Source organism: Pundamilia nyererei, unplaced genomic scaffold (assembly GCF_000239375.1).
Source record: "Pundamilia nyererei isolate P.nyererei 1_Seehausen unplaced genomic scaffold, PunNye1.0 scaffold00351, whole genome shotgun sequence".
Taxonomy (NCBI): domain Eukaryota; kingdom Metazoa; phylum Chordata; class Actinopteri; order Cichliformes; family Cichlidae; genus Pundamilia; species Pundamilia nyererei.
In genome coordinates, this window is record NW_005187752.1 from 316,898 (window position 1) to 340,562 (window position 23,665).

General features: G+C 45.5%; 1 protein-coding gene across 1 annotated transcript in view; it reads left to right on the top strand.

Annotated features, from left to right (window-relative positions):
- The window catches only part of skia (v-ski avian sarcoma viral oncogene homolog a), a 62,514-nt gene that overhangs the window by 29,928 nt on the left and 8,921 nt on the right, over nucleotides 1-23,665 (top strand). The window lies entirely within an intron of this gene.

Sequence of the window (23,665 nt, forward strand, 5' to 3'; positions counted from 1 at the left end):
CACACACACACACACACACACACACACACACACACACACACTCGGCTTTGTTTGGTGTTCATATGTAGGGGGCTTATCGCTCTGTGTTGTATTTGTGAAGATAAAATTAGCAGACTGTACAATGATAAGTAAAAGAGAGTTCAGGAGAGAGCCTGAGAGAGGAAAGAGAGACACCTCTGGGGAAGCACAGTGAGTGGAAAATGTCCACCAGTTCCAGCTGGTACACTCTGGACACAACACATTTATTTCCTTTGTCCTTTAAGAGAAAGACAGATGTTCCATCTTTTTACTCTTTAGCTTAGGCTTTTCCCCTCTGCTCGTGACCTTTCGCAGTCTCCCAGTGGGAAAATGAGTTTGGATTTTTGGAGCCAGTGCTGCAGCCACCAGGCCTCGTGTCAAACTGAACAAATGTGGTAAAAAGGACTATTTGCATTAGGAGTTTAATAAATGACAAGCAGGAAGTGTCTGTATTGAAAAGTCCCTTAATCCCACCATGTGTCACACTGTTTGTACCAAACAACATATAGTTGGTGCATTAGACCTTCTGGCAGGATGAGAAGGAGCCGCCAACCTTACATTTGTAACAGTTTGTTCTAATGACTCATTTAAAAAGGACAAAGGCTAGCAGCTCCCTCAGTGTCCACAGAAGGTGGAAGGTTGTCTTAAATTTCATGTTTTCCCTGTTTTACCAGGATATTAAAAAAATCCAGTTTACTCTTTGTTTAATTGGAAATCTCAAAGCAGAGCTGATTGATGTCAGGGGGAGATTTTTAACCTCCTAGGACCTGGCGTCCACATATGTGGACATCACATTTGGGGTTGTTTTGACCAAAATACAAAATTTTGCTCCACTAAGGCCTGATATCCACTTACGAGGACATTATGCTGCCACTGCTCTATCGAAATATGTCCTCATATCTGGATCTCATTTCTCTCAGAAACAAAAATCGGGTAAAAAAAAATCTGGTAGTTCTTTGTTTTTACATTCACCAGGTCCCAAAATAAAAATCGATGACATGAAAGAGTTCGAGTTTTTACAGGTTAAAGTGATCATCCTACAAACCAATCACCAGCCTACCTTACCATAAAGGTAACTATGGACACAATATGTTATGGCGATCCAGAGCTGTTGGTCAGGCCTTACATTGTGGAACCAGTGTGAGCATGAGAAAGACAGCTGGGTCCACCAGTACCAGTAAAGCCCACACAGCCAAACACAATGAGCTCACTGAGGGGAGGGCACACTGAGGAGCTGCGGTGCATTGTGTTTACCTGATAGAATGGAGATTACAGCCCAGGAGACTTTATCTCACTGAGTTTCTCACCATAGAAACGACAGCCCTGCAACATTCAATCTTTGATTTGAAGGAATTGGTTTCTATTTTTGTTCTTCAAAGCGACACATGAAAGTAACTGTTGCCCTAAAAACACCCACTGTGATATGTGTGTCTGGGAATCTGGTCTCCTCGGCCTCAGACATAACAGATCAGTGTGATGTGAGATTGGAGGAGGAGGGGGGTCACACAGTTTACCAAAGCAATTATGTAACTATCATGGCTGCAGACGTTGGGGAAATAAGAAGGGTGGAAAGGACAACAGAAAAGATCTGGTAGTTCACATAAATGTGTATGCAGAAGGAGACAGACTACACTGTTAGAAAGAAACATAAAGAAGCTGAACAAGGACCCATTAGCTATAAAAATAGTGTCATTCTGCATTTTATTCCCCCAAATTTCTATTTTCTAGATCTACTAGATCTAGGTTTCATAGTCAGTAAATGCAGCTTGGAGCTCTGTCAGTCTTTCATTTGAAGGAATTGGTTTGAAATGAAAGATTAGCCTCAAGCTAAAGTCTCATACCCCTTGTAGTAATATTCAATTGTTAGGGACAGATGGGACGAGGGGATGGCACATGGTGTTTAAGGATAAGGAAGAGAAGGGGACGTGTTAACAGACAGCTGATGGTCCACGAGATTTTCTGCCACCGACCTTCTCTCTGCCTCTCGTCTGAGAGTCATGTACACTTTTCCCATAGGCACCTTCGGCAGGAGTCCTCCCTCCCTTTCCTTCCTTTCTCCTAGCATGGATACACCAGTTGCTTGCAGGGTTGTCTCCAGGCAGAGAAGCTGGTTGTCCTCAGTGATAGGATGACCGGGTGCCCTGGCGCTGGCCACTGTCAGCTGAGTCTGTGTGTCCTCCTAAGAACACACTGGATTTAGTCCTCCTAAATCCAGTCACATGGACATGACTGATACTCTTTGCTGTTGGTGGTTTATAATAATGTGAACAGTTTTCTGGCATCACTGATGGTGCATCTCCACGTACACCGAGAAAGACATGGAGGCAGGAGCACCAACACTTCACTGCTGTTTTTTCCACACGCACACACACACACACACACACATGCACACGCACACAAACACACACTTGCACTGCTCTGGCCAGGAAACGCCGAACGTCTTGAGATTCGTCATTTGTTCCATCTGGCAGACACAGTGGAGGGTTTGGAGAGGGCTGAGGAAGGCTTACATAACTAAAACAAATATCTGACATTTTCGGGGATTACATCATAGGAATGGGAGCAAATTGGTTAGATTTTAGTTTTGCCTCGGTGCCAAGAAGGTGCCAGACTGTGTTTTTAGAACAAGATTGTTGTTAAAAGAACAGATTGATCTCATAGCAGCGCGTTTTGATTCGTCGAATCATCAGATTACGTCATAGACATAATAGTGTCCTATCTCAGCAGGTTATGTGGATGGGCCTGGGACAGTCAGAACAAGTCATATTAAATACAAATATAAAGTCTCCATCTGCAGAAATGTTTGGGGCAGATGTATGTGACTGCTTTTGTTTTATGTCAAACTGCGTCTGGCTTCAACACCAGAATGATGTCAAAAATGTGCGCAGCCTGGCCCTGACCCTCCTCGTCCTGTTGGAAGTGCTGTGAAGTGAAGAGAAAAGGCTTTTGCACACACCGACTGAATGATTGATTTTATTTGGTCTGTTTGTTGAGCCCAGGCTTGGCTGTGCTGGTGTGTTATGTCGGTTTCTATGGTGAAAAACACAGGCCATGCCAGACTCTGAGCAGTACAAGGAGTGAAAAAAAGGGAGAAAAGCATGTGCAAGGACGGGCGGGCGGGGGGGCGAGGGAAATTTGAGTCCAAGAATTCAGAGGGTGTGGATTCATGGCGAGGATGACGCGACAGATAGAAAGTATATTTGCAGCAGAAAAGAAGCTGCTCTGCTGTTGCACAAAGCCAGTGTTTCAGTTGCTCCTTCTTTGAACCACCGCAGCAAACCAAGACTTCTGAACGCTGTCAACAAACTGAAGCTGTCGGCTGTACGTCGTGCGTTATTCCACCAATAAAGACGGCAAATCAGGTTCATATGTCTGCCCTCACTGAAGCTGAGCAGCCATGCAAGAAGCAAGCGTGTATAATGAGCTGTCAATGAATACAATCACTGTCTGGAGGATTTCTATAATCATTTGCCTGTTTTGTGCAAATCGATGAAGGGAAAAAGTTGGTGGCTTTGATTTCTTTTCAAAATAAGAGAGCTCAGCCTCGTGGCGGGTCAGGAAGTCAACACGTAAACTTAACATAACCATACAAATTGATTGCAGTGCACTGACAGCGTGTATCAACGAGCCATGGACAGCATGTAAAACGTGTTCTCCTGACTCTGCTGCTCTCTGCCGTGCTCACGCACTCAGGCGTTGTTGCGTCACGCCTGAAGCACTTACAGTGCATGGAGTATATGTGAAAGTGTTGTATAAATCCCAAGCCTCCCACACACCCCTGTCTCCACTTAACTGGGCGGGGTTTTTTACTGTTAACTGTTGACTATATTTTAACTTTTAAAGATGGGGTAAGTGAGGTAATCCGAAGCACCATGTTCAGTGGCTTGCCAATATGCCCCAATGGGCTAACATGACCTGTATCAAATGCTGGATGATTGAAAGGTGAGCCTGAGCAGGAAGGGGAGTGGTCAGTGCTCACGACCTCCTGTGTGTTGTAGTTTCAGTCTCCTGTATAGCAGCAATCTCTGCTGCCTTCCACAGAGAAGAACCATCTGTGCTCAGACTAACAACAATGGGTCGACCGGTCACTTTGATATAACAGAAGAAAATATAAACATCATGCAAGACACTTCCACTCAGTGTAAACTGTTGTGAGTCCCTTTCGATCCAGTTTGAGCTTCACTTGAGTCCAACAGCACTAATCCCACTGTTTGCTCTGAACAAAGCTGCTGCTTGTGTATGCCATTTCCCCTCCATGAATGAATGATGAGGCGCATTAGTGCGTGCTGACATGAGATTGATAGTGAGTGAATAAGTGTGTGTGCGTGTGTTTGTGTGTGTGAGAGACAGAAACAGAGCTGAGGTTTGCTGTGTCAAAGCTGGATTGATGGGGTGCTTTTTATTAATTAGAGGGAAGTGAGTTAAAGGTCAGCTGTGAGCGTCTGGCTGCAGATACAGCTCTGCTGATTCCTTGGTGTGTGTGTGTGTGTGTGTGTGCGCGCCATGTCTCTGTCTGTTATCAGTTCATCCATTGCCAGTGGAGCTTGTGGTATGCAGCTCACCTGCAGTAAAACCACTCCCACACACCAAACGTGCCAGCGCTCACACATGGTTGGTGTGTAGACACACTTTAATCCAGGGCTGAGGTGGCCCCGCCCCCTGTGCTTCCTGCTGTGGGCAGTGTGTCTGTGTGTCCGCTCTCTGAGGTCGTTCACATCAGGATCTGCTTTGGCTCAGTATTAACAGTTTAGTCTACGCTTCTCTGGCAAAGCCGTGGGTTTGCTGGTTGCCATGGTGACGGCTCTGGTCCTCTGCTGCCTGATTAGCTTCCTCCATCGCTCACTGCCAGTAAACAGTGAACTGTGCTTGACTCTGGTAACCCACATTGATAATGATGGATCTATTTATACTGTTAACGTTGTTGGCAGGTCCCCCTCACTGGGACACGTTTGGGGGAATACTACCTGTGAGCTTAAGAACTACTCTTACACCATCCTGTTATTGTGGCCTAATCTCTGGATGGATGTTACAGCAGTACTGAGCTACTTCTTCACCCTCTTCAAGCTTTTTTTAGGTATGTTGGATGGCAGCAAAGGTAGGTCAGTGAGACACAGTAGCCAACCTGGTGGCAGGTAACGCGCTGAATAAAATAAACTAAAAAATCCTTGTGCCCAGTGGGAGCAGCAGGCCTCACTGACGTGAACCTAACCCTGAAGTCGATTCATTTCTTAGCTGCAGCCCTGCTGTCATTCAGCACACCAGCCAGATGGTTAGTCGTGTGTTATTTCCAGATCTAAAACTCCTGTGACTTCAGACCTGTTTGCTAGTCATAAGGGCATGGCCCTAATCCACGTGCAAGTGTGGAGCATCTGAAAGCATGGCAGTTAACACATCCCACTAAACAAACTGGTGAGACAGCAGCCAGTCTGACGTTCCTGGTGTGTGTGCGTCCACACTGGGGTTTCCTGTTTGCTGTGGCAACAGCAGCGTGCAGCAGCATGCAGCTAGTTGTTTCCAGGTTTGCTAATGCACTTCATTTAACTTTCATCACCTGCTGGCACAGCCTCACACCTGGATATAAACAGGCTTCTTCAAGGTTGTAGAGACAAATCCCAAAAGCATGTGTGGGTTTGTAGGATCCAGAGAGAACTCCTGCTTCAGCCAGTCTCCTCGCTGAGCTCTTCTTTAAGTGAGTGTTCGAAACTCCAAGCACGGCTGCACGGCCACGTTTATAGTGAGTCCCCCAGACTCTCACACTTGATGCTAAACCATTTAATGGAGACAGATTCCAGTGAGGGAAGAAGATACGCCGTTGCCCACACACACAACGATTACATCCTGTCAGTTATTTCTCTTGTTTATTTCTGGAAGCTTGCACGTTGTTTCCTGCTGTGGAGACGTATGTGGCTGAAGCACTGACCTGGAGTCAGAACGAGAGCCAAACCTGGGATGGCAGGTTGACCTGGAGAAGCTGCTCTCTGAATGACCCCAACATTTAGTGGCCAGTTGGCCTCGCTGTGAGCCATTTGGTTTTATTTCCAAACGTCCCTTTGTTTTTTACGGCGTCCCTGCTCGGCCCGTCTCTTGTTGTGTCTTTGCCATCCCCAACCCCCCAGAATGTGGCAGAACAACAAACCCAAATAGTGGCTATAAACTTCAGACTTGTTTATGACGCGGGTCTGTTTGCTCACCTCTCGGTGAACTCCACCAACAGACACCACTCTTCCCTCTCGTTGGAGCACAGAACAACATGACCCCAACTTCACCCTGTCCACTCTGCCCTGTGGACGACTTCAGTGTCTTCACGCTTCTGTCCAGCATTTAGAGAGACACTGCCTCTGTTCCCTGTGGTTCAGTACAGCTTTGGATCTAGGTTTCCTAACAGATAATGTAAAGTAACTTAGCCTCTGACAAGTTTTGTCCAAGTTTCCAGTATGTGGAAGTCCAGTAACCATGGCGATTCCCTGAGACCTGTGAGTAATCACAGCCATATTTGCTTTTCTTACCTTTGTTCCTTTTTCCTGCTGCTCTTGTCAAACACTGTATTTAGACAGAGTCGTGTATAAATACATGTTGTCTGCTGAGTGTGTGTTTGATGGTCCACACTGGAGCTTGATTCAAACACCAGGGATGGCCATCGTTTAGTGTTAGCACCCGGAATTACTTCCAAGGTTGTGGCGCTGGCTCTGTTGAGGCTGGCACATTCATTGTGTGAATGTGTGTTACGGGTGGAAGTGGGGCACTGAGGCTAACAGTAGAGTGGCAGTTAGTGTTCTCACCAACACACAATGTTCCCTGACAAAATAAGGAGACAAAACTGCGTTCGGTCCTGTTCTTTGGTTTTACTCAGCTTTTACTGCCAGTGCAGGTCGAAGTCAGATTTCCTTTTAGGAGTAGGAGTGCGTGTTTCAGCAAATTAACCTGTACATGTATCTTTTTTACTGGTCCTGCACCAAAAACTTTACTCACCCACCCAATAGGACACAAACATGACGTCACATAGAGCTCACATTTGAACTCTGTGGTTTCCAGACTCTCTGCTGAAATACCGGCCCTGTTATTTAAAGCTTGGGCTGGTCCTGCAGTACAACAGTCACTAGTAGGGATGTCAAAAACCATTAGTACACAGATATTAGTCAATACTAAGATTAATATTGAATGGTTATCATCATTGGAAATACTTCAGAAGGCAGTGCTGCAGACACACAGCTTCTCCCCTCACTAAAAGATCAAGTAGCTAACATCTCTGCTACTCAGCAGCAGGAGCACTGTTTCTTGAATACGTCCTTTAATTCAACATAACTAATGGCACACATAATTCACACTTAATAGTTCATTAAATTAATTTTATTTACATGTGAGGAATTGTTTGTTGTAACCTTGGTTCATTCGTAGGTTCGCAGATGTGTTTTACTTTAACGATCATCATCTGTAAACTGAATAAAACCTCTAAACTTCATCTAAAATTGTTACTTTTTAAAATAAAGTTAACTTGACTTTTTATAGAAATGACCTGTTGGTCATTATTTTTGCAGGTTGGGGTGAAAATGTTCTCTGTGCTGTCAAAAATTAAATTGTCTAGTGGTATCGTCACAGCCATGGTCACTAACTTTATCCTCAGTTTCTGCCTTGACACTGACGTTCTGCTCCTGTGGTCCCTCTCTTCTTATAACACACAGCTCATTGGTTTGACCTGAGCATCGTTTCCCTCACTCATCGATTGAAGCCAGTTTAGGGTAACTCTGATTTCTGTTGAGCCAAGTAATCTTTTGTCTTCTTTTCTCCTTACACTCATATATTATAGATGTGACAGTATTTGTCTCAGTTTTCTGTCTGTTTGGATCAGCATGAGGTTTGAGCTTAGCTTTGAATGTGATCACAGCCCATCTGTCGCTCGTCTCTGGGACTAAACTGGATGCAGTGCAGCACATGAGGCAACATATACGCTACAACTATTCATCGAGTAACTCCAGTGACTAATTCTTAAAGAAAAACTCCTCCAGGAAAGATTTTAGCTTCAACGCTTCATTGAAACTCTGTAGTGCCCAGTTATTACCTCGTTAGCATTTCACCCATGTGTGCAACCAAAATGTGACCTGATGTATAAAGCAGAGAGGAAACACAGAAACCTGTCCTGGGAAAAAACTCACTGAAACCACCTGTTCAACAAACTGCAACATGTTAAAATACAGAAGCAGTGTAACTTCCACTGACAGAAGGAAAACACTTTCCTAAATGGAAACCAATGATCAGTCTGTTCTCTTTGCCCATTAATAGCAAACACATTTCTAACTACTTGCCTGATTAATTGATAGCTGCAGCTCTGCAAGCTACACACCAGCCAAGGACACACAACGCACACTCTTATCCAGCCATAATAAAAACAAATGACACATTGTATTGAATAATTCATGCTAATGCCCCTGTGCACACATGAATAGGTGCACACGTGTTCAGCAATGCAGTAGAGAAGAGGAAATGTGGGCCACTGCCCTGTGTCCCAGCAGCTGACTGTCCAGGCCCTGATTATTAAAGCACGGCATTATTCTGATGCTATCGATGGTAAATGAATTGGCCAACAATTGATTTACAGTAACCCCCTCACCCCTCCCATGCTGTGCCTCGGGGAGCCTCTGGTGCTCATTGATTTGTGCTTCCTGTGTCTGACGGGGTCTAACATTAACCCAGGCTACACTACGTCAACATGTCACTGCTGATTTCTGATACGGGCCCTTTAGTGTCTGTCACACGAGCTCAGGGTGAATCATCTGTGAAAGGCACAGGGTGCCAATGTTGGACCTACCAGATCTGGTACTCTGTGGCCCCAGAGATACTATAGATACCAATGTGTTGCTCTGTCTGGCTCTCCTACACTAAATGAATGTCTCCTGGAGTCGCCTCCATACTCCTGAGACACAGCAGACTTTCGAATGTGCTGCTCTGTAGGAGTTGGACTACCAGTTTAAACCTAGTATTCATTTTACCAGTAGTGACATTGGCCTTAGCCAAGTGTAAAACTAGTGAAAAACAGAAAAGACAGAAAATGTCTGTGAATCCATTATTGCTTTGGTGATTGTGTTGTTGTTGCTCACCTGTTCATTAATCACAAAGCAGCTCAAACTGATAATCAGGCCCTCTGCTCCCTTAATGATCACATCAATATCACAGACGTTTTGCTGACTTGATGCTTATTAAGAAGTGTTTGACTCGTTCGAGTGAGCATCTTGAACTGTGAACTGGATGTCAGCTAATTCAAACACTACCTGCTCATAGAGCCCTTGTAGGGAAGAGTAGACCAGCTGTTTAAGCGTCGCTACGTTTTCCACTGTGTTGGTTGGATGGAAGCACCGGTGTCTCTTTGTGATAGGAATGAAAGAAAACAAGGGGGGGAAGTCATTCCTGCTCTGTGGTCCAGAGGTTCTGTCTGTTTGCATAGATATTAGCCTACGGAGGAGGGTGGTGCTCCTCCGACAGGACGTAGCTCCACTGTGGCTCTTCTCATTTAAACAATTAGAGAATTAGATACCAACAACATTGTTAGTCCTCAGTGTTGCCTTACCAAACTATACCTGTCTAAAGATTTCATTTCATTCTTGTTCATCAGAGACCACTTTGATCTGTAAATATACAAACATAATTATTTTGTCATTTGTCTGTTTTAACTTTAAACTAAACATGGCTGGACAGTAGAGCTGGGCGATAGAACGATAACGATATGTATCGCGATATAACTTTTACTCGATAGAGAAATTAAGCTATCGCGATAGACCTCGCCGCTCTTGTCCTCAAAAAAAAAAAAAAGGTCAGCCAATCCAAATTAAGTAGCGCAGAGCCAAACCAATCACAGCCGCAGCGTCACGTTGCGTGACTTGTTACGTACAGCACAAGTGCCAAGCCGCACGTGTGTTTGTTTGGAAAGCAGCCAGCGGGCGGAGCGAGCGTGTAATGGAGGAAATGAGTGTGCCGACTAGAAAAATCAACCGAGCGTGACCGAAGAGAAAACAGATGATGGTTCCAACGCCGGAGAGATTGTCAAACGGAAGAGCCATAGAAGTTTCGTAGTGTGAAGGTATTTCGGCTATTTCAAGTCTGACAAAAAACAGAGTAGCGTGCACTGTAAATTGTGCCGAAAGCAAGTCTGGAAATACAATAAAGCGGTGCATGCGTCACACTGTGCGCCACGTTATTGTTTCGGTGAAATGAATTTCTACAATACTGTTACTGTTAATTCTACTCTGCAGTGTTTAAATGCTTACATATACACACAGTTACTGTCCCTCCACACATACGACTCGGTTCTGCTTCTATGCCCCAGCTTTGTTTACTTTTTCCCACCGAGGCTTCTAGACTTCTGATTGGCCAACATTTCTGCACGGTTAGGAATCTAGCGCCACCTGCTGCTTTGGCATGTTCATAGCAGCGTTTTCCTTCATTTCTGCCTTTATGTGTGGACGGGATTATTTTTTAAAACGAAAACGGAAAATCTCCGTTTTCAAAAATACCTGTGTACGTGTGGACGTAGCCTCAGTCTCTGACTGGAAGCGCTAATTCGTCATTCGGCTTTTGTCAGACTAAAGTAACTGTTAAAACTGTTTGAAAAGCTCAGCTATACAACAAGGAGAGATTGAGAATTTCCTTTTAGTTCTCAGTTTATTTGATATTGACAAAAGTTAGTCAGTTTTGTCTGTTCTTCTGTAAAACAAACTAAGATTTATTTTTAGAATCAATATTTTGTTTCTAAGTGGAATTGACAATTTAGTCTGTTTCGTTTGTTCTATTTTGAAACTTAAACGCTTTAGCGGCTGCCTTTTGTGTAGTTTGCAATATTTGCCTTTATTTATCTGAAAAAGTCTCATGTTCCTTAAGTACATCTACCCTGCTGAACTTATTATGGGAAATAAACATTTAAATAAAAACAAGCTGCTGATTATTTCACATTTTACTTGTGAGCAACGGCACATTTAAATCTTACAAATATAGTTATTTGGCTTATATCGTGATAGATATCGTTATCGCCTGAAATGAAAAAAACATATCGTGATATGAAAAAATCTCATATCGCCCAGCTCTACTGGACAGTAAAACTTTAACAGTGCCTACAGCAGTGCAGTGGAGTTAGCTGCAGGTACGACGGTTGGACTCGCTGATTAGGAAGAGGAAAAAGAAAGCTCCCAGTTTGCTCCCACAGGCACAACGTCATTAGTGATGAGTGTGCTGTCGCGAGCGTTGCCATCACGTTGCACAACTGGAGTGCTCGCTAACAAGCCGGACCATTACGCCTGCAGTCCCTGACTGGGCCAGCAGTCACCGGGCCTCGCACTGAGGTGTGATGTTGGCATATTAAGCACACGTCCAGCTGCACACATTTCCTCTCAGCTGAGTCAAAGAGGCTCATTGGAGAGTCTGTGACCATAGCCATGCTATAACTGTCAGAGTTTGACTCTTTAAAACCAAACTACTGTTACAGCTGCAGATGGAAGTCTTTCACACTGTAGGATGAATATGGACATACATCTTGGCTTAAACTCAGCTCATAATGTGTAACAGGCACCGTTTCCTGCTGTAGCACTGCAGGAACATGGCGGCTGTCTCTCCTGCCCCCGAGACACTCACTTCGCTCTAGGAGGACGTGACCTAATGTCTCTCGCTGAAACACTTCTCGTTTCTCACCTTGCAACTGCGAACTTCTAGTCTGGCACACTTCCGCTTACATAGATGTCTCTTTGGCCCGGTTCATCGCCTCTGCCCTTTTCGCGGTTTGTAAGTTTGTAACTCATGGAACTGATGTATTAATGCAAACTGTGTGTTACTGTAAGGTCTTACAGTGTAGAGCACAGTGGGACAGCTGTTTTTATTTGGTGCTATATAAACCAAACTGAAATGTATGGAGAAGAGTGCTGTGCTGCAGCATTTACTGTGTGATGGCCAACTGTCACAGGAGATCAGTGGTAAGCACTGTCTGCTGTCACAGGTACATGACTGCACTGTGGTGGGAATAGAAGCAGGAGGGCTGTCTTCACGTGGACCAGCAATAGAGGTGTGCTGGGAGAGACAGTGTCTGTCCTCTGCGTCTCAGAGAGGAGAGACATCGTCTGCGTCTCAGAGAGGAAAGACATTGTCTGTCCTCTGCGTCTCGTGCGTGGGATGGAGCATGTTCCTGGTGTAATCTTGACACGTTACATTGCTGTGTGGAGATTTGTTTGTGCCTATGGAGGGAGGGTCGGGTTGGAAATAATGCATGAGAGCAGCAGTGAGGACTGTGTGTATACCACACAAAGTAATTAGTCTCTAAAGTTCCTGGCAAACATTTTCTGCAGCCTGTATAGCTTCATATTTATATTGTGCATGTAGGCACTTGCATTTTACACAGCACACTTCATTCACTTAACCCTACCACACCCTGACTGTGCTCTGTCTCTCTACATAATGACACTTGAGGACCACAGCTTGCATTTCAGCAGCCAGCATGTGTAAAAGCTTGTTTCTCCACATCAGATGATTGGCTCAGTGTAGCGCTCGTATTGACCCAGTATGTCTGCAGATCCATTAGTGCGACTGTACTCGGGCCCACTTAATGCCCAACTACAACAAACACTGCCATCAATAAATATAGCCGCCTTTTTATGCAGCGCACAGTGAGCTGCTGTCTGCCTGTGAGGGCGGTTTGTCTAAAAATCAGGGCCTCTCAGACAGCAGCCTGGTTAGGAGAGCGGCTAGTCGCGGTGTCTGAAACTGGAGGGTGTGCATCATCCTACCACGCACACAGGAAGCGAAGGAACGAACGTAGCTTCTGCCCATCTGATTTTTGAGTAACACAAGGGTTCAGTCAGTGGGCAAACAGCAAGATTATCCAAGAACCAGCATGGCTAAAGGGGATTTGGCGAGCTTTGCTTGTGTTCATCTGTGACTGATGCAATCAGTTCTGATACTTTTGGGTCAGACTATTTAGAGCGGCGACCCGGGTCCCTCGCAGCCTGGACCCTTAATATTTGGATTAGCACAAAGAACCGCTGAAGGGTCAAACAGACAAATATGACACATTCATTACACTTCAACATGAATTATTAGTTGCTCTCAGACTGTGTGAGAGCATTACAAGGTTCTTCTATGGACACAGTCTTTGATATCTGAATTTCAACCTGTTTCGATTTATTGTATTCTAAATATTCTACTAGTTATGATAATGTTGTAAGCAAGCTGTAGCTGCTATAGATGACTGATGGACATGCAAACTGTGTCATAGCTGCACCATAACAACCTGAATGATATTGTGAGGCGGCAAAGATCATCTGACACAGGGCATGTGTGCTGTGGACTGTGGCTTTGTTTGAGCCCATCCTGCTGATACTCGATGAGATGGGGATAACTGTAAAGTTAAGTTGGAGTCACATCCACATCCTCTCAGTGATGTAAACGTTGAGGCTAGATTACTTTGTTTCTCGCTCATTCGTTTGAACCTCGTCTCTGTGGCAGCTTTTTGTAATCCGACTCACTGCTGACCTCATCTGATGTCCACCCCTCACACACTCCTAATCACATCGCCACGTCTGACTCTCACCAGGTCACTCTTAAGGGAAAGGTCAGCCCGTCCGTGACAAGGGCTGGATCTTTGTGTCGTTTGTTACTGCAGCTCGTCACTGCTGTTGAATGAGAAACATGATTGCAGTATAACATGCACCCATAGTCTGTGTCATCATCACACATACATTTCTTGTCATTTCTTCAAAGCCGCTGAGTTTCCTCCGGCTCTCCGACCTGAGTGTGGTTACGGCTCACACATCGTTACATTCACACCTTTCATTATCCTCCAACTCAGCATATCAGCTTTGCTGTCTCAAGTGCCAGAGGCTTGTTTATGTGATCAACAATTCATTTACAGCTACTGAGTCACAGCAGACCACTCCATCTGCAAATTATCTCCCCGTGAGACGTTTTATTTATATTAGAGCTGTGCAGTGTAAGCATCGAGCCGACTACACACCAGGTTCACCAGTTCAGCCTGTGTAGCTGTTGGTTATTCAGCTCATTCAGCATTTGCTTTATATGTGATCAGACATTGCTATTTCTTCCATACCCTCCTTGTTGCAATTAAAAGTGAACTAGAACCAGAAACAAGCCCATTTGTGAACATTGTAACTCTTGTTAACTATTACATCATGTTTAATAATGAATCTGGCCTGAACGTTTTTGATGTAACTTTATTAGGGTTCATTTCAGGCCTCACAGCACAGTCTCACAGTTTTGATGAAGAGATCTGGTCCTCTGTCCAACATGTGACCGAGGCACGACCAGTTCTGCAGTTCACTAAAAGAAGGTTGTTTTTCCTCTTGGTTACCGTCTGTTATAACAGCACATGTGTCATTTCTGACAGGTTGAACATGTCAAATGAAAATTATGCATTGTAGATACAGTGAACCTGTGAAGGCGGCCCATTGATGGCTGTGTCCATGTAGCAGAAGCACTGCGTGTTACATGTGTGCAGTGATGGCAGCTTTCAGTGTCTCCAGTGAGGTGGCATCTGTATCGGCCCCGCCTCCCTGCAGCTAGAGGAGTCAGTGAAGTAGAGACAGGAAGTGCAAGAGAAAGGTTAAGACTGTAATTGGCATCTGTCTTGGTCCTGGTAGTGCAATGCACCAGGGACAAAGACTTTATCAGGCCTAATGATGCCTGCAAGATGATGGGAGACTAACTGCGAGCCCCCACCCATGCTCCTCTCTGACTGGAGGATCCACAGACAGCAAACTGCCAGCTCAAGGATACATGCTGGACTCACAGTGATGTCGAATTTTAACGTGACATAGATCCAGACAACACAAAGCTTTGCCAAGTCCTTCAGATGAGGGAAAACGTCCTGCAGGAACAATGTGGTGCAGAGTTTGGGAGCACCAGGTTTGTTCTGGTTGTTCGTCTTGGATCTCCCTTTAGAAGACCAGAGGCTTTGTTTTAGATGTTGGTTATGATTTATCAGTATGACTTGTCTCTGCAGCTTCACTCTGCTGCTGCAAGCTCCTTTCCCCCCATTATTAATGATTTTTAACATTATTTCTCAGAAAAGGAGGTGAGGCGGTCATATTCAGCCTCCATGAAATTCTTGGCATTCCCTCTCATACGATAAGCACTCCATAGGCACAGTCCAGCTGTTAGCCAAGTAGAGACTGACAGGTACAGTGGGGGCCAGGTTCTTTCTTTGAGTAGTGAGTCCCTCTGTTGCTGCTCTGCTGTCAACACTACAGCAAACTAAATACTGTGGAAAGACCTGCCTGCTCCTCTCCCTGCTTGTCAGTGTTGAAGGTGACCTCTATGAGGTGTAAACAATAACTGTCCTATTAAAATTGTGGAGACCTGTGTCAACACCCCAGATCACCTGAACCCATCGCTCCCACTGCAATGGGTAGTGTAGTTGATGCAGACAGGCCCCAGTTCTGGGGACTCCACCGGACGCAGAGCCCCAACACCAGTAACCGATTCAACCAACACTGAAGACCAAAAAGGCAGACTGGCCTCAGTCCAAGACAAGCCACTTCCCCAAACCGCCATCTCAACGGCTCCCTCTCCGACTGTTCCCCGAGCAGCCAAAGGTTGCAGATCACTCCCGCACAGCCAGAAAATCAGGTAACCTCGGGCACCAGGGCCCCTTGCCCTGCGCCTGCACCCGCATAGAGGAGGCCAGCCATCTGGCCCTGTGCCAGCACCTGCTACCACAAGCCCCCCAGGCCCCACATTCCAAGACTGCAAGGCAGCACCCACCCCAGCCACCAACCACCACCAGCCGAGGCAGACGCACAGATGCCCCAAAACGGCAGCTCTCCAGCCCCCAGGAAGGCACCAGACTGCCATAGCCCCAGAGACCACCCCAGCCACCTGCAAGGACCAGAGGGTGACTGCAGCTGACCACCCCCAACTAAGTAATGGAATCAATGAGTGGGGACCAGATGTGCCAGGCCAGTGTCAAAGCTGGACGTTTTTTTTTAAACTATGGACCCCAAAAAGGTCCACGATATCATCTCTGGTCTGTGGAGAAGCCGTTCCACAGAGTGTGACATAAGTGTGTTTTCAGTCAGCTGCATGCTGCCATGCTCAGTGCTGCAGAGATTCACGGTGACTCTCACATTATTACAACAGAGCTGCCAGCTCTGATGCTTGAGAGTGGGCGTGTTTTTACTTATTCATAAACCTGTGCACACTGTGTGTATTTAGGAGTGTGCAAATTATTCTGTGTGTGTGTATGTGAGTGCTTTAACATGTGTGTGGCTGTCACATGTTAAGGCATGTGCTACAGTCTGAACGGAGGCACCCAGAATGCCTGTTGCTGTTCCAGTGCCAGTAATTTGGAAAACCACTCTGTGTGTGTGTGTGTGTGTGTGTGTGTGTGTGTGTGTGTGTGTGTGTGTGTGTGTGTGTGTACTGCTGCTAACTGGACTGGTGTGCAAGAAGTTGTTCCTTCGCACACACACACACACGTACACACACACACACGTACACACACACACACACAGTGCTACTTATGTATTTGCTCAGCCATGTGACCTTTTCACTAGCGACCTCAGCCCTGAGGCACACTACACACCAAGCAGAAATATGATGTACGCTCTGCATTTCCCATTTCTGCAGCCTACACACAGACACACTCCTGCCCTCATTACCCATAATTCACATCTGGCCATCTTTAAAATGGGACAGCTGTTTCATCAGCACATTCCTCCTCGCTCTTCAACCTTCTCTTCCGTGCTATCCCACAGTTCTCCAAACACAAGTCTGGCTCATCATCGCCTTTGACAATCAAGCTGAGATATGAGAACAGCTGATACTTTACCTGAAACATCCTCCAGCTGAACAGTCTGCAGCTTGTACAGGTTTAAATTTGTCACCTAATATCATAGCATAATAATCATTTAGACGTCTTTGTGTGAAACATGAAGTGCATACATGCAAACACTCACACAACCGAGGAAACACTGTGTGACATCATGTAGCCCTGCTGTAGGGTTCTTTTCTCACTTTGTTAACAGGAGCCTTGATAAGTTACTAAATGCCAGTCAGAGTCACTGTTGTATAAAAAATGACTTGAATTAATTTTGCATCTTTTGATTCACATTTTGTGACATTAATAAATGGATGGACTGGCTAAGCATACATATACATACATAATGTAGGCTGTGATGGACACGCTGCTAAAGGCAAATGTAGCATAGCAATGGACCATACTTTAAATACATTTAGAGTATGGGGAGAAATGTATAAGTAGTTCCACAAGTCTTTGTGCTTGCTAGCACATAATGTCCATAATTTGTGGTTCTGCCTCTCTGCATCACAACGATATTTTAGGCATTTTTTGGTTTCTTTATTCTGAAAGAGCTCGATGTGGCACCGTCACACACAAAGGAATTCATGTGCACGCTCAAGAAAAGAAAGAGATAAAACACTTTTGTATTATACAACAGTTCACTGTCAGTCCTTCAAATCCAACATGCAGCATCAATGCATCTGCTAACGTTAGCAGTAGCAGTTCCCTCTGAACTGCAAAACTAAGGAGAGAATAATAAAGCACAGCTATGGAAATACCCATATGTCTGTGCTTACCCTGACCCCCACCTTTTCTCTTCTATCTCCATCTTAGTTTTTCTTTCTCTCTCTGTGTTTTGGGGGGTTTGGCCCCACTGAGAGGATGGAAAGCTAATCTGCAGCACTCTGTGGCTCAGCGGAGCTGGTCTCTCACCATTCCCACGGAGAGAGTTGCCAAAGCAAATTTGGCGACAGGAAATGGAGACCCCTCTCCCTTCCTAAAGAGTGTGTGTGTGTGTGTGTGTGTGTGTGTGTGTGTGTGTGTGTGGATCTGCACGGCCTCCAGGGCGCCAGTGGGAAAGGCCTGCATACAACACAATACGTGTGTTGTCCTCCCTCTCGTTATGCTTCCTCTCACAGTTATCAGTCTTGTCGTGTGAAACTGACAGTTTTGGTGCTCTAAATGAAAGCTTGCCCTCCATGAGGTGTCACAAATCTGTCAGTTTATAGATTTTTATGACCTATTAAAAAGACTTGGTGGTTTTAATTTTACTGATGTGTGTTTGAGACGGAGGCGCCGCGTTCCCTTTAGAGGGTCAGGTGATTTTGAGACTCCTGAAATAGTATAGTTCATGTCTACAAAGGACATGAACTAGGAGGATGTAAGTATGTAATTTAACCATTATATTTGGCCTGTTAGTGTTGTACAGGGGTTGTATTGGTTAGTTGCTACAAGTGTTTGAACTTTAGACCGTCTCTGGGAAGTTGGCCCTCTGTTTTGTCTACTAGCCTCTCAGGAGTCTTCCTGGAAAAGGCCTAAAAACAACTACAGACCTGCTGCCACATCTTTCCTGGGAAAAACATGTCCAGTTCAAATAAACAGAATCGTCAGATCTAACATTGGGTCAAAGTTCCAGGAAGAAGGGGTAACTGGCAGTGTAGAAATTTCACAGCTGATGGGGTAAATGATGTCTCAGATGGGGATTAGGGCAACACGTCGCACAATGTTGCCTCACAGCAACAAGGCATCTGCATGGGTTCTTCTTCCCACAGTCCAAATGCATGCAGTTAGTGGGGTCAGGTTAATTGGTCACTCCCTGGGGCAGACTGGTGACCTGTCCAGGGTGCTGCTCCATGGTAGCTGGGATAGGCAACCCTGATGATTGGAAGAGAATGGATGGAGGGGGGATTAGACTTTATAATCTCCATCTGCACCGATGTCCTGTTTAGCCTGGTTTGACTGCACTGTTGCCAGTTTACATTGGAGCAACTGCACATGATGGTAGGCTCGAGCAGACTTCATAGAAGGATAATAGGAGGGAGTCCTTGGCCGTCGGTGTCAGTTGTCCTAGTCTGTGTTTATATCCAGCGTGCATGGGCCTCCTCTCTGTATACAGCTGGTAGTTGTCTGTTACCCAGTGAACTCAACAACTTATTACTTGTTCCTTCTAACTCAAAACTTCCCAAAAAAAGAAAAACTCAGTTACTTATGTGCTGAGTGCAGGAGAAATGACTTTGCACCACATCAAAGTGAATATTAGATGAGGCCATTTCAAGTGGAGTCAGCAAACCAGTTCATGTTGAAAACTGCACCTCAGCACACTGGGAAGTCTTGAATAATAAGAGTGATCTGATGCAGTGCTGTAATTATGTAAAGTGTGTTTCTGTTTACTCCATAGAGGACAGAGGCACGATTGTTCTCTGTGACCTGTCGGCCAAGGAGGTGATGGTGGGTCGAACTACCAACCAAAACTGAAGCTCAGCGTGTGCGCACACACGCACACCGCACACACGCACACCGCACACCACGCACACCACACACACGCACACCACACACACGCACACTGAAACACACACACACACAGTCTGCACACAGAGGAGTTCACCTTCACATATCTCTTGAATAAAAGCCACTTAGTGAGATTGTTTGTTCATCCAGAGCCAATGAACTGATCCCAGAGCATCAGGGTCCGTCCTTTTTATTTGCATCAAAAATGGAGCATGTTGTCTCACACCTGTTTGTTTCCCCAGCATATGTTGGGTTTTGTGGCTTCTCATGTACAAAGGCAGCTAAGCTCCCGCTTTGTCTTCAGGAAGAGCCCCTCCCTTTCCACTGCAGCGGGCCCCTTAGCAAGACATGCAGCGAGGCCAAAGTCAGGTCACAGGCAGGGTGCGGCTCCTGAGCGAAGGAGAAGCAGAGTTATTTGCCCCTTTCATGTCAGCCTGGCATGTGGTGGATTTTGGGTTAGGTGACCTGTTTTGGTTCCTTACTCGTGCAAGCTGTTTGCCTCTGATTCATCTGCGGTCTGACCACCTGATACACAGTCAAAACAGAAATCACAAAAGGAAATTGATTTTCCAAGGAAACGCACAACATTCAGCACAGTTTAATGCCTGCACTAATGTTTGTGTATGAGTCAAAAAAAACCACTCAGTGACGTTTTCTTTTTAATGTAACCGTTTAGTTGAAGCCAGCTGTCAGGTTCTGTGAGGCTGTGCTGCAAGTATGTTTCTGCGAGGCTCTGTTTTGCTCGCTTTTCTCTGCAGCTGGAATCTAACTTGTTTGTAGAGGACATCCTGTAATCTATGACACAGGAAACGCTCTCAGACAGATAGACGAAAAGAGCTGGGTAGGTGGGTGGAGGTTCAGGGGAAGACGAGCAAGAGGAGGGAGTGGCAGCAAAGGAAACAATGTGGTGGTGACAGTGGGCTGTCAAGAAAGAGCGTGTGCGTCCGCCGTGTTCAGTCATGGTTTTCAGCAGACGTCAGCAGACAGGATCGGCTAGTGTTGCTCGTCTTGTCGGTGTATCGGAGCATGCAGGGAATGATTAAAACAAACTGAACATGTTTCTGTAGTCAGACTGATTCTGTGTTTGTGAGTACAACACAATAAGAAAGCACAGCTTTCATCAACACTGGGATCTTGCTCTAGCGTGCCTTTTCCATCTCAGATTGTGCCCAGCTTCACAAGTATATATGTTATTTAACCGTTTAAAGGTCAGTGCAGTGAGAGTGTAGCAGTGTCAGTCTTGTTAATAGTTTCACTTCCCCGTTTGTCTTTGCAAGACTTATGTACGTTTTTAAAGAACTGAATGTCTTTGCACAGCGCTCGTGGTGCGGGGGATTCGGTGGTAACCTCGTGGTCATGCTCTTTTCAGGATTTTCTTCTCCATATATGTGTAAAAATGGTTTACACACAAAAGTCTGACAAAAAGATTCTATTCATAGAGACAAACGGCGATGGCCTGCAGACACAGGAAGTGAAACTGAGGATTTTCAGACAGACTTAAACTGAGAAGACTGCTCTCACTCCACCCTTCCTGTCTCTGCCGCAAACACTCCTAACAGAGATACACACCCACCACGGCTCTGCCAGACACATGCTACGGACAGACCTTTTCAACATATGCTGCTCCGTGACTCGATCCTTTGTGCGATTCCCGTGCGAGGCACATCTGACAGATCCCGGCCTGTACACCACTCTGCAGCTCTCCTAATAAAATCATATCTGACTTTCAATAAGAGCCACTGCCACCCTCTCGATATCGCAGTAAGGCCTGTGCCTAGATAATACAAGCACTGGAAGGCAGTACATAGACGGTGCACTTTCGACACGTCTAACACGCCCTGCTTAATCACAAAGTCTTATCTTAGAAGTGTGACATCCTGTCTGCTGTGGAATCCACGCCGGATCATAAAGGGAGTGGGTTTGCTGCAAGGTGCACAAGTGTGTGTGCACGCTTGCATACTTTGGCACGTCTTTGAACTCTGACTTACAGCACCCTGTTGAGCACAGCGTCTTATCTGGAGAGGACTGTGAAGTTTCCAATAAACAAGATGTGTGTTGCTCACATCTCGGTCAAGGTCTCGGTGTTTGCTCGAAGACTCGTCATTCATCCCACACAAGCGTTTCGATAACGTTTACTCTCACGTATAAAGATGATGTCAGAAATCAAACTATAATAGGGTTAGGGGGGTAGGGTTGGTGTAGTTGTTGGGTCTGCGCTTCGACAGGCATCGCTGGTTTAGAGACTTATTCCTCATGAAGAAAGCAAGACAATGACACACACCGTGACGTCAGACACAGTAGTAAAGATTACACCGGTGCTCACTTTTGGACTAAGATCCAGTCCCACTGACATGCCTCAAACAGGAATTTCCTGACTCTTTGCCTCCCGTTGTTCAATCAACGAGACATTCAGATTTCTGCATCGCTGAAGCACGCAGGCTCAGCTGCCGGCTTTGTTGACCCTGTTCCTCCCGTGTGCCCGTGATTACCAGGACCGTATGGAGACCGCGGTGTTGGCAACTGTTAATCCACGAGACAAGGACTGGCACGTGGCACGGAGACTTTGCCCAGAGCCAGAGCTGTCTGCCACCCCCCTCTCCCCCTCTCCCTCTCAGCTGCAGGCTCTAGCCGCTTGCCTCTGGCCGCTCGGCTGCAGTCAAATCTAGGACACGTCTTGATCTCTTGATAACCCACAATCATAGCGACCAAGACTCTCGTGCGCTATTATAGGGGTTTGTGTGTTTGTTTACCTTCTATGAAAAATGGTAATGTCCTTATTATTGGGTGAGTGTGGGACTCCAGTATACTGTGGAAGCCTGTTTGAAAAGTAACATAGTATTAAATATATGAGTGGACACAAAGTGTCAGAGCTGGTTCAGGGTACTTACCCACATGTTTGCTGAGTCATGCCATATTTAATGACATCAGTCCCAGCCTACACTTGCTCATCTCTGCTACTTTAACTACCCTCACCTGGCCACAGGTTCTTGTATCTCCTCCTCGTTCTGTGTTTGTTCTCATGGAGCTCTGTTCTGGGCTCCTACTCGATGCTCTCCATAGAAGCACATGGAAGGACAGGTTTACAACTGACAGCAAAATGACAGCAGATAAAAATATTAGTTAGAATTAATGGAAAAATTGAAGCTATAGTTGTGCTGATTGAAGTGCTAAGGCGGTAAAAAGGTGATAAATGTGTGTGAATATATTTGTTTTTTACACCAGAGCAAAGCCTAGTTTAAAAAAAAAAAAAAGCTATTTGGACCCATTTTTTTTAATTAAAAATGCTTAAATTTGCAGTTGATATATTAACAGTCAGTGTAATGATGCCATGAATCACTCTCTGTTAGATAGTTTAAGGTTCTCTATCAAAGAGCTTAGCAAACAATAGGAATACAAAACCTGACTGTACGTTGGTGCTTGCTGTACCTTTGAGACACTTATAGAAAAGACGTCTTTAAACAAGCTGAGCGCTGAGCGTGGTTTCTCATTTAAAGGAACCACAACTGTGTTCCTCTGAGACCCGAGCCTCCAGATAACAGTTCCCTTACACCAGCAGACCAGATAATGAAGGCTGCTTCAATGCTGTGACGCTGCTATGGAAAGTCATGAAGTCTTACGTCAGGCAGATCGAGGCCAGCTGTCACATCGGCAGACCTCAGTGGTATTTGATCGTCTGGCCACTTTCCTACGAGAGCAGCTCTGATTACACAGACATGTGGCAGACGTGACACACTGCCAACAGTCGACAGAAGCAGCGTCCAGCCCATTACAAATGACCACCTGTTGACATCACGCAGGGCTGCTCTGTGTGATGGTGTAAAGATAGTGCTACTCCTGCTCACATCGCTGATTCTCAAGAGAAGTCCTCACAGAGAAAACCACAGTGAGAGAGTGCATCTATCTCCGATGATAAGGATTTTGAGATCCATACATTTTATTTTAGGTGCCTGCCAAAACATTTAAGCTATGCATAAATGTTAATGGTTTGACGGAGCCGAGGCAAACCTGGCTACATGTGACCTCCAGTCCAAGCCGTGACCTCAACAAAGTCCAGGACTAAGTTCAGCAGTCACTAAGAATAAAATAGGCTTCCTCCATGTCCTGTGCAGAGCCATGAAGTGGAGCACACTGTCCGTGACCCCTACTTTAAGCCTGTTTAGTGTGACAGTAGGTCAGTCATGAAAACGGTTTCACCAACCTCAGTGTCAGGAACCCCGAGGCCACAGGGCCACAGGGCCGGGCAGTCTGTGGCTCCTGGAGCTGTGGCTGCTACTGAGTAAATACTCTACAATTAAAACAGTCTTTATCATATTTAAAGTCTAGCTGAATGCAATCTGTTCAGTCACTGTAATCACT